This window comes from Papaver somniferum, unplaced genomic scaffold, assembly GCF_003573695.1.
Source record: "Papaver somniferum cultivar HN1 unplaced genomic scaffold, ASM357369v1 unplaced-scaffold_22, whole genome shotgun sequence".
NCBI lineage: Eukaryota > Viridiplantae > Streptophyta > Magnoliopsida > Ranunculales > Papaveraceae > Papaver > Papaver somniferum.
This window is the reverse complement of record NW_020632152.1, coordinates 5,530-14,439: the sequence shown is the minus strand read 5'-3', so window position 1 is coordinate 14,439 and position 8,910 is coordinate 5,530.

Genomic DNA, 8,910 nt, shown 5'->3' with positions numbered 1-8,910 from the left:
TCAATATATTCTTCCATCGTATCTTGATTGGTAGCGAAGGAGAATTGAGATGCAATCGAAGGCTCGTATACCCTTGCTATTTTAATACCTTCGGCATTTTTATCCCTCAACATGGATGATATGTATGCTAGGGCATCCGCATGCCTGAGGTCCCTTCTGCATAAGTGCCGGAACTTAATGTTCGGGATTTGTGAAGCCAATGTTTGGACCAATGCCATGTAAGCTGAAAGGGTGTCATCGTACACATTATATTCGAGCGCGATTTGCCGTATGACCAGCTGCGAATCACTTGTCAGCCTTACATCGGTTACCCCCATCTCTATTATTATACGTAGGGCATGTATGACAGCTTCGTATTCAACAATGTTATTGGTATGCTCTTTGAATTCCAATCTAAGTGCCTGTATGATCCTTTCTCCAGTTGGGGTGATGATGACAATACCTATTCCTGCCCCTTCCTTATTTTTAGATCCGTCAACGAAGACTTCCCATTGTCTATGACTCGCAGGTTCGAGGATATCCATTGGATCCTTGATTGCTTCCTCGGCTTCTGGTATTCCCTTGATCTCTTCGTCGTTGTCTAGAGGGAGGTCTGCTAAGAAATCTGCCAGAACTTGGGACTTCTGAGAATGTTGAATTTCATGAATGATGTTGAATTGGTCCAGATGGGTGTTCCATTTGGCTATTCGGCCCACTTTTCCTGTGCTTTTGAGGACTGCTTCCAATGGTGCTCTGCATGGTACCCTGACGAAGTGAGTTAGGAAGTAGGTTCTCAGTTTTTGGGTAGCCCATACCAGTGCGAGGATGAGTTGTTCAATCATAGTATAATTTCTTTCCGCGGGATTGAGTGTCTTGCTGACATAATAGATAGGCTGTTCTATCTTTGTATTGGTTTTGACTAATACCGCGCTGACTGCGTCCTCCGTTGCTGCTATGTACAGTGCCAAAACTTCATCAGGGTCAGGTTTCTGCAGGATAGGGATCGAAGCTAGATGTTCTTTGATCTTTTGGAATGCTTCCTCGCAATCGGCGGTCCATTCGAACCTGCTCCCTTTCTTAAGAATATTGAAGAAATGTTTGCACTTGTCCGAAGACCGTGCAATAAATCTTCCCAACGCTGCTATGGACCCATTGAGCTTCTGCACTTCCTTTAGATTCTTTGGTGACGGCATCTCTACTATGGCTTGAATCTTAGCTGGGTCTACCTCGATGCCCCTTTTCGTCACCAGATAACCGAGGAACTTCCCTGAGGTGACACCGAAAGTACATTTCTCTGGATTTACTTTCATGTGATGTTGTCTCATTGCATTGAAAATATTCCTCAGGTCCTGGTGGTGATTTTTACGCAGCTTGCTTTTGACGAGCATGTCGTCCACGTAGACTTCTAGGGTTCCTCCAATCCATGGTTTGAAGATAGCATCGACCATCCTTTGGTATGTTGCCCCTGCGTTTCGGAGCCCGAAAGGCATTCTGGTATAGCAATAAAGGCCATGTGGTGTATAGAATGCTGTGTGTTGCTGATCTTCTTCTGCCAGGGCTACTTGGTTGTAACCAGAGTATCCGTCCATAAACGACAGCTCTTCGTACCCTTCAACTGCTTCAACCAGTTGATCTATGCTCGGTAGGGGATAGCTGTCCTTTGGACACGCCTTGTTGAGATTAGTAAAGTCGATGCATATTCTAACCCCTCCATTTTTCTTAGGAACAATGACCATGTTGGATATCCAGGTAGGATACTTGACTTCCTTGATAAATCCTGCGTCTAGTAGCTTCCGAAGTTCTGTTTCTACCGCCTCATGATATTCTGGATCCACTTTTCGTATTTTCTGCCTGAACGGGGGTGTGCCCTGTTTGATGCGTAGTTCATGTTGGATTACTTTTGGGTCGATCCCTGGCATATCTCCTAACTTCCAGGCGAACACATCCGCATATTCCTTGAGTAATTTGGTTAAGGAATGTTCTCTCCCTTCGCCCATGATGGTCCCGATTTTGACCCTCTTCGGGTCTTCTTCCGTTCCTATGTTGATTTCCTTAGTGGGTTCCACGGGTGTGAACATAGGCCTTGGGTTTCCGAGGACTGGGGCGCTCTTTAATTGCTATTTGGCGTGTTTCTGCTCTTTGTTGATTGTTGAGGTACTTGTTTCCGAGCCTCGGACATTACCCTCTTTCGTCAAGCCTTTTCCTATGGTTTCCTTAAGGAATAGTTCTACGGCTTTCTCTTGCGTGGTTTCTTGATTTCTTACTCTTCGGATTTTTCGCTGTTCTTCTTGCTCGTTGTTGATATGATCCTGAGTGGCCTGGCATTCTCGTGTAGCGATTCGATCTCCCTTGATCTCCATAATTCCCTCAGGTGTTGGAAATCTTAGGTACTGGTGGTATGTTGCCACAACTCCTTTGAGCTTGTGTACCCACTGTCGTCCAATAATGGCGTTGTAGGGAGAAGGGGTATCCACCACACTGAATCGGGTATCCAGTTTCATGGGCCCTGCGTTAACCTGTAACACAATGTCTCCCAAGGGCTTCGTGGCCGCTCCATTGAATCCGTAGATGGTGTGATAAGAGGTCATCAACTGTTCATCATGGAGCTTCATCCGCTTGAATGCGTCATAGAATAGGACATTCACAGAGCTTCCCCCGTCTATGAGGATTTTTTTGAGGTTACATCCCGCTATTGGTAATGTCAGGACCAAGGGATCGTTATGGTCTTCCATATCTTCTTCGATATCCTCATCATCGAAGATGACAGGTAATTCCATCCATTTTTCATGTTCGTCCACTGTTATCCCATCGACCTTATATAACTCGCAGCGATCTTCGAATTGCTTCCGTAACCTTTTTCCAATCTGTGCTGTGAGCGAGGGTCCTGTGGCTTCGGAACACGAGATGGTGTTGATTGTTCGGTTTTCTTCCGGAAGTTGGACTGGCTTGGTTCGTTTGGATCTGTCCTCGGTAACCTCCTTCCGTATGTAATGTTTGAGCTCACCCGCATCAATTAATTTTTGAATCATTATTTTAAGGTTCTTGCATTTTTCGGTCTGGTGTCCGTTGAAACAGTGATACTCACAGTAATCTTTAGACTTTTCGGATCTTGGGGGCTGCTTTCCCTTAGACCATGGCCATTCTAAGTTTTCCCTCCCTTTGATCTCCCGCAGGATACGAGCATAGCTAGCGTTGAGTTTCGTGTAAACTTGGTCTTCGAATTTTCGGTCGCCTGTTCTTCGTTCATCCCTCCGTTCCTTTCTATCTTCTTGAGGTCTCTCATCTGAGGAACCCCTTTTGGCCCCATTGGTTTGTTCTGCTGAATTGGTGCGGTGAGACCTCTGCGGATATGCCCTCGGGTTTTCCCGTTGAATTTCTTCAAGTCGAGCGTGCTTCTCGATAATTATTCGGAGATCGCCTTCTGTCTTGGGCACGCTCCCGTGAATTTCAACAAATAGGGGACTCATTCGGTCCAAGCCCCACTTATAGCAATTGATGCTTACCACTGGGTCCATGCTTCCTATGGCTTGGCAGATCCTATGCCATCTGTTTGTGTATTCTCTCGTGGTTTCCTTGTAGCCGATTGCTAGTGAAAAAAGCTTATCCATCCCGATGTTTACAGTCTTGTTGTACATGTATGTTCTTAAGAATTTCTCTGCCAGTTGGTCGTATGAGTGTATGGAGTTTGGTGGCAGATTATCAAACCATGATAACGCCGATCCCTTCAAACTTGACGGGAAGTATCTACAGAGTACGGCGTCGTTCTGTCCCCATCTTGCTAGGACGCGGTTGTAGTACCGAACATGTGCAGCAGGGTCGCTGGACCCATCATAGCATTCGAACGTCAGGACAGGGCATTTCAGGGGAATAGGGGTGTTGGCCAAGCGATGCGTCAGGGGCGTGGAGTTAGCTTCTCTCATAACCTCTTCTAACCTTCCCCCTCCTTGTTTATTTTTCAATTGCCTGATCTCTGCCATCATCTCATCTCGCAGTTCCTCCATTGCGCGTTGGTGTTCTAAATTCTTCAGATCATTTCCGTTTGATTCTCCATCATCATAATCCGGGTCGGATACGCTATGTCTCCTTGTCGCGTCTTCATTGGTCGCTAGGACGACTCTGCAGTCTTGGTTTGGCTCTGGTGCTTTGGAGCTTCCTTCATCAAGTTGTTGGTTGGTCTTTGTGCTTAGAGCAATCCGCTCCTTTAAATCTTGATTTTCTCTGGCCAGAAGTGCTACAGCTTCTGCGTAAACCTGTTGGTTCCTTCTCAGTTCCTCGAGCTCAGCCATTAGTTGGTGTGATTGGTTAGACCCCTGATTGGGAGTCCCCGCACGTGCTGCTACAGCCGTGGCGCCGCCCTCCTCCATGGTCTGTACTAAAGGTGGCAGGGGTTCAACTTCTGTTGCTGGTGTTTCCAAATTGGAGTGAGCGCCCCTCTGCGGTGCCCGAGCCGCCGGTATGGTTTGATTCTGGTTATTTGTTAGCGGCATTCCAAAGGTTAGCAGATGCGCGGGTTGGAATGTTCTGGATTCATCCACCCTTTCCCTTGGTTGGTTAAGTTGACTCATGGCGAAGGTATTGCTAGCCTCCGCAGCCTTCGGGACTACCGCGGCTTCCCCGTATTTTATCGTTGCTGCTCTGAGAGCCGCCATTGCAACAGAATTAGCGTTCATGGGTGAAGTGATTTCAGTGGTATCCTGCCTTCGATTGGTCATTTTAGTTTTATCTCCTTTCTGCTTGCTTCGGGTGATGATCGGGGTTGTCCGGGGTGTTTCTTTTGACAAAGCTTTGGATTTTCCTGCTTCCTGCGTCTTCTCCATCACGTGCCTTTTTGTTGACGAAATCTAGCGTAAACTCGCCTTCTTTACTCACAACACGTTCTCTCTGTATAAATTTATTCAAACAGAAACGGGAATGTCCGCGTGAAGCGGGTTAGTTGTCGAAATACAATTTTTCAAAAGCGGGTTTATTAAAGGCGATCTTTAGTATATAAAAAAAAACTGAAAATTGTAAATCCGACGGATTAGGACAATAACCCATGCTTGGAACACTAACTCTTATCGAAGGCAAACCGTGGGTTTTTGGATATAATACTGTTGACGAATGATCTATACAGTCAGAGCTGATAAAATCGGAGCAATCGTATGCCAAATTAGAATGAAATCACAGGACAAGATAAATCTTTTACCGGGACGAAGTCCCTGTTTCTAGCGCCAAATTGTGGACACACGAACTACGCGGGGTCCGAATGCCCGCAATCAATTGTTAGTCTAAAGAGATTACGATGATGATACCCTGATGTGGGTTCATTGGCTCAAAACCCACGGGTTTATCATGGCCTCCTCCAACTTCCCCATGCGTAGCGATTATGCATGGGGTACAAATATAAAAGGAAAACAACATATATAAGTAAATGCATGCGGAACTAAATGAATGTAAAGTGCTGAAATGTAAATAAGACCAAGGTTTACGTGGTTCAGCACTAAGGCCTACATCCACGGGGTTTGTTGTTCTGCTATATTATTCACGGTTACACGAATAGTCGGATGACTTGGGGTTTACATATTTCTCTCCACTATGGGATTCCTTACCTTTGCTACTCTCTCTCTCTCTCTCTTTCCTGATGTTTTTTCGATCCCCTTTCCCCTTTGTGGAGATTGGGTATTTATAAGGTAGGAATGTGGGACCCATCTCTGAAGACCGTTGGAACCTTATCTTCTAGTGTCTTGTGTCCATCACGCAGAGGTCTGCGTTTCCCCCTCGATCCCGCGGAGGCATCTTCGCTCGTTCCATAGGTCGGTCGACACGTGCACTGCTCAGAGTGTTTAATGCGGGTGGTTGAGGGGTCTGCTCGTGTCAGACAAGTGTCTTCTGCCCCTGTCAGTCCGTGTCAGCTGACTTTCTCCCCACCGTTGATCTCGGCTCCTCTTTTGGGGATGAGATAAAGCAACTCCTAGGGGTTTATTTGGTGCTTCGCGACGCATCGTGTTTTGATGTCTTGGCTTGCATGCTTTCCACGTACCTTTCTGTATACACGTGTCCGATAGTGAGATATATGTGTACACAATCCTTATTACTGATGACAGTCCATTAAGTCTGTCTTGTAACCTAATGGCTAAAAGACATCGGGAGAAGTTAGAACTAGAAGTCTAGAATGATAGAAACTGATATTCAGAGGGGGGTTTAATCTTGTTTGATACATAATGCAAATCATTTTGTCGTTCTCGCAAGTGGATGTAAATCATTTTAATCAAACCACCACAAATCTGTGTGTTGCGTACGTGTGCTTGGATTGGCTGATTTCACTTCCTATTTCTTATCTTCATTGATCGTGCTAGTTTGTTCTTGTTCTAAAAAAATTGGTATTAGAGCTTTGAGTGGGAGCTGTTTATAATGGCTGCAAAGTATGAAATTTGAGAAATTTGGCGGCAAAGTATAAACGATTTTAGTTTATAGGCCAAAGGTGAGGAATGTTTTGGTACAACAAGGTATAGTAAAAACTTTGAAATGGAAAACGGTAGTTGCAACAACATTGAATGATGAGGAAAACAAAGATCTTATGGAGAAAGCATATGGTTTAATTTTGTTGTGTTTAGCAATGAGTTCTTTAGAGAAGTAGCGACCTGAGCGACCCAGGATGGATTATGGAACAAGTTAGAAAAGAGGTACACGATTGAATCCTTGACCAATCGTCTTTTTCTTATCAAGAAATTACATACTCTTAGAAAGCATGGACGAATGTTTATTATAAATCATACTGATGATTCTAAAAAAAATTCTCTTGGATTTGGAAAATATTGATGTGAAAATCGAAAATGAAGACCAAGCAATAGGTTTGCTATGTTCCTTAATTTTTTTGATAGTGTAACATATGGATATGGAAAGACTACAATTTCCATGGAAGACGTTACGGCTTTGAACTCAAAGAAGTTATAGAAAACCTGTATCGATGATGTAGAAGTTTCAGGAGGTGAGTTGTTTGTAAGAGCAAGACAAAAGCAAAAGCATGGTTTATTTAGATAGAAGTCGACCAAAGTTTAAGTCTAACTCTAAATCGGGTAAACTCAAATGCTTTCATTGCAAGTTGGAAAAAGTATTTCAAGAAGGATTATCTAGAAAGTAAAAATCTTGAGAATAATACAAATCAATGTAGTGCAACAAATATTGAAGAAGAAAGTGACAATGGATCGGTTCTCACGGTTTATACCGGAAGCTCGGATAGTGGGCGGAATCTTGATTCTGGTTGTACTTTTAATATGTGTCCCCATATAGATTGGTTTAATATTTATCAATATAAAGAAATTCGTATAGTTCTGATGGGGTCAAGTATAATTCAAATTAAGATTTATGATGGTATAGTGAGGACTTTAGCCAAGGTTGTCCTGAACTTGAGAAGAAATATTGATTCAAATGGTTGAAAAAACCAAGGTCAAGGTGGATCAGTTATTCGTGTCTCAAGGAGAAGTCTTACAATGATGTATAAAAGTTAATGGCCTTTATGCACTGCAAGGTACCATTGTAACATGGGATGCAACTGTGTGTTCTTCATGTTCATAGGACGATACTACCAAGTTGTCGCATATGCAGTTAGGGAATATGATGCGAGGGGTTTAACTATTTTGAGCAAGCAGGGGTTGCTTTGTGGTAATATGCCACTAGTAAACTTGTTACTGTGAACATTGTTTCTTCGAGAAGCATTGTAGAATCAAGTTTAGTACAACTAGTCACAACACTAAAGGCATTTTAGATCATATTCAATCAGATCTTTTGGGTCATTCTCGGGTAGAGTCACATAATGGTGGTAGATATAGGTTGACATTCGCTGATGATTTCTCAAGTAAAGTATGGGTATTCATATTTAAACATAAAGATGAAACTATTTCAAGTTGTAGGAACGGTAGACTATGGTTGACAAGAAATAAGGAATAAAAATCGAGTACTTGAGGACATAAAATGGTTTGGAGTTTTCTGCGGGTGTGCTTTATGGTTTTTTCAAGGAGAAAAATGTTATGTGACACCGGACAGTCAGAAAACACCGCAACAAAACGATGTTGCAGAAAGGATGAACAAAACTATAACGGACAAGGAAAGGTTCATGTTATCGAATGAAGGTTTACTAAGGGTGTTTTGAGCATAAGTTGCCAACACATCATATTATTTGGTGAACAAGTTTCCATCGACCGTTATTGAGTGCACGACTAAGTATTAAAATATTTTTGGATGTCCTATGGTCATGTGAATGAGGGGAAGCTTGAGCCTAGATCAAAGTAATGTTATTTTCTTGGGCATGCAAAGGGTGTGAAGGGGTAACTATAGGTTATGCTATTTTGAAGAAAAAACAAATAAGTTTCTTATTAACAAAGATGTGATTTTTGATAAGTAATTGATGTCGAAGACAAAGAATGAAGAACTAAATGAAAGAGCATGAAGATAGTGTTGGTGATAAGGTGAAGCTAGGCAACCAGCTAGAAATTTAAATACAAGTTCGGGGGAACATGAGAATGTTGTTTCTGATGAGGATGACAAAAAAAGTATGCTAGATACTGCACAAGAAGAAGAACCACAAGATCATCAGAACGATCTTTCTAGAGACAGAGTGATGAGGCAAGCCTGAACACCACAAAGATATGGCCATGCTGATTCTATTGCGTGTGCACTTGCAGTGGGTGAGAGCATAGACATGAGCGAGCAACGCACCTATCAAAAAACAATCAGTGAAGAAGAATCATGAGAATAATTGAAGAAGTTGAGTCTCTTGAGAAGAATGAGATGTGGGAGATGGTTGCTAAACCTATGCGACATAATTAATTGTGGAAAGCAAATGGGTTTTCAAGAATAAAGAAGGTAATTCGGATGGTGAAGGAACAAGGATCAAAGCAAGGACCGTGGCGAAAGCGTTTACACAAAAGAGAAGACAATGACTATAATGAGGTA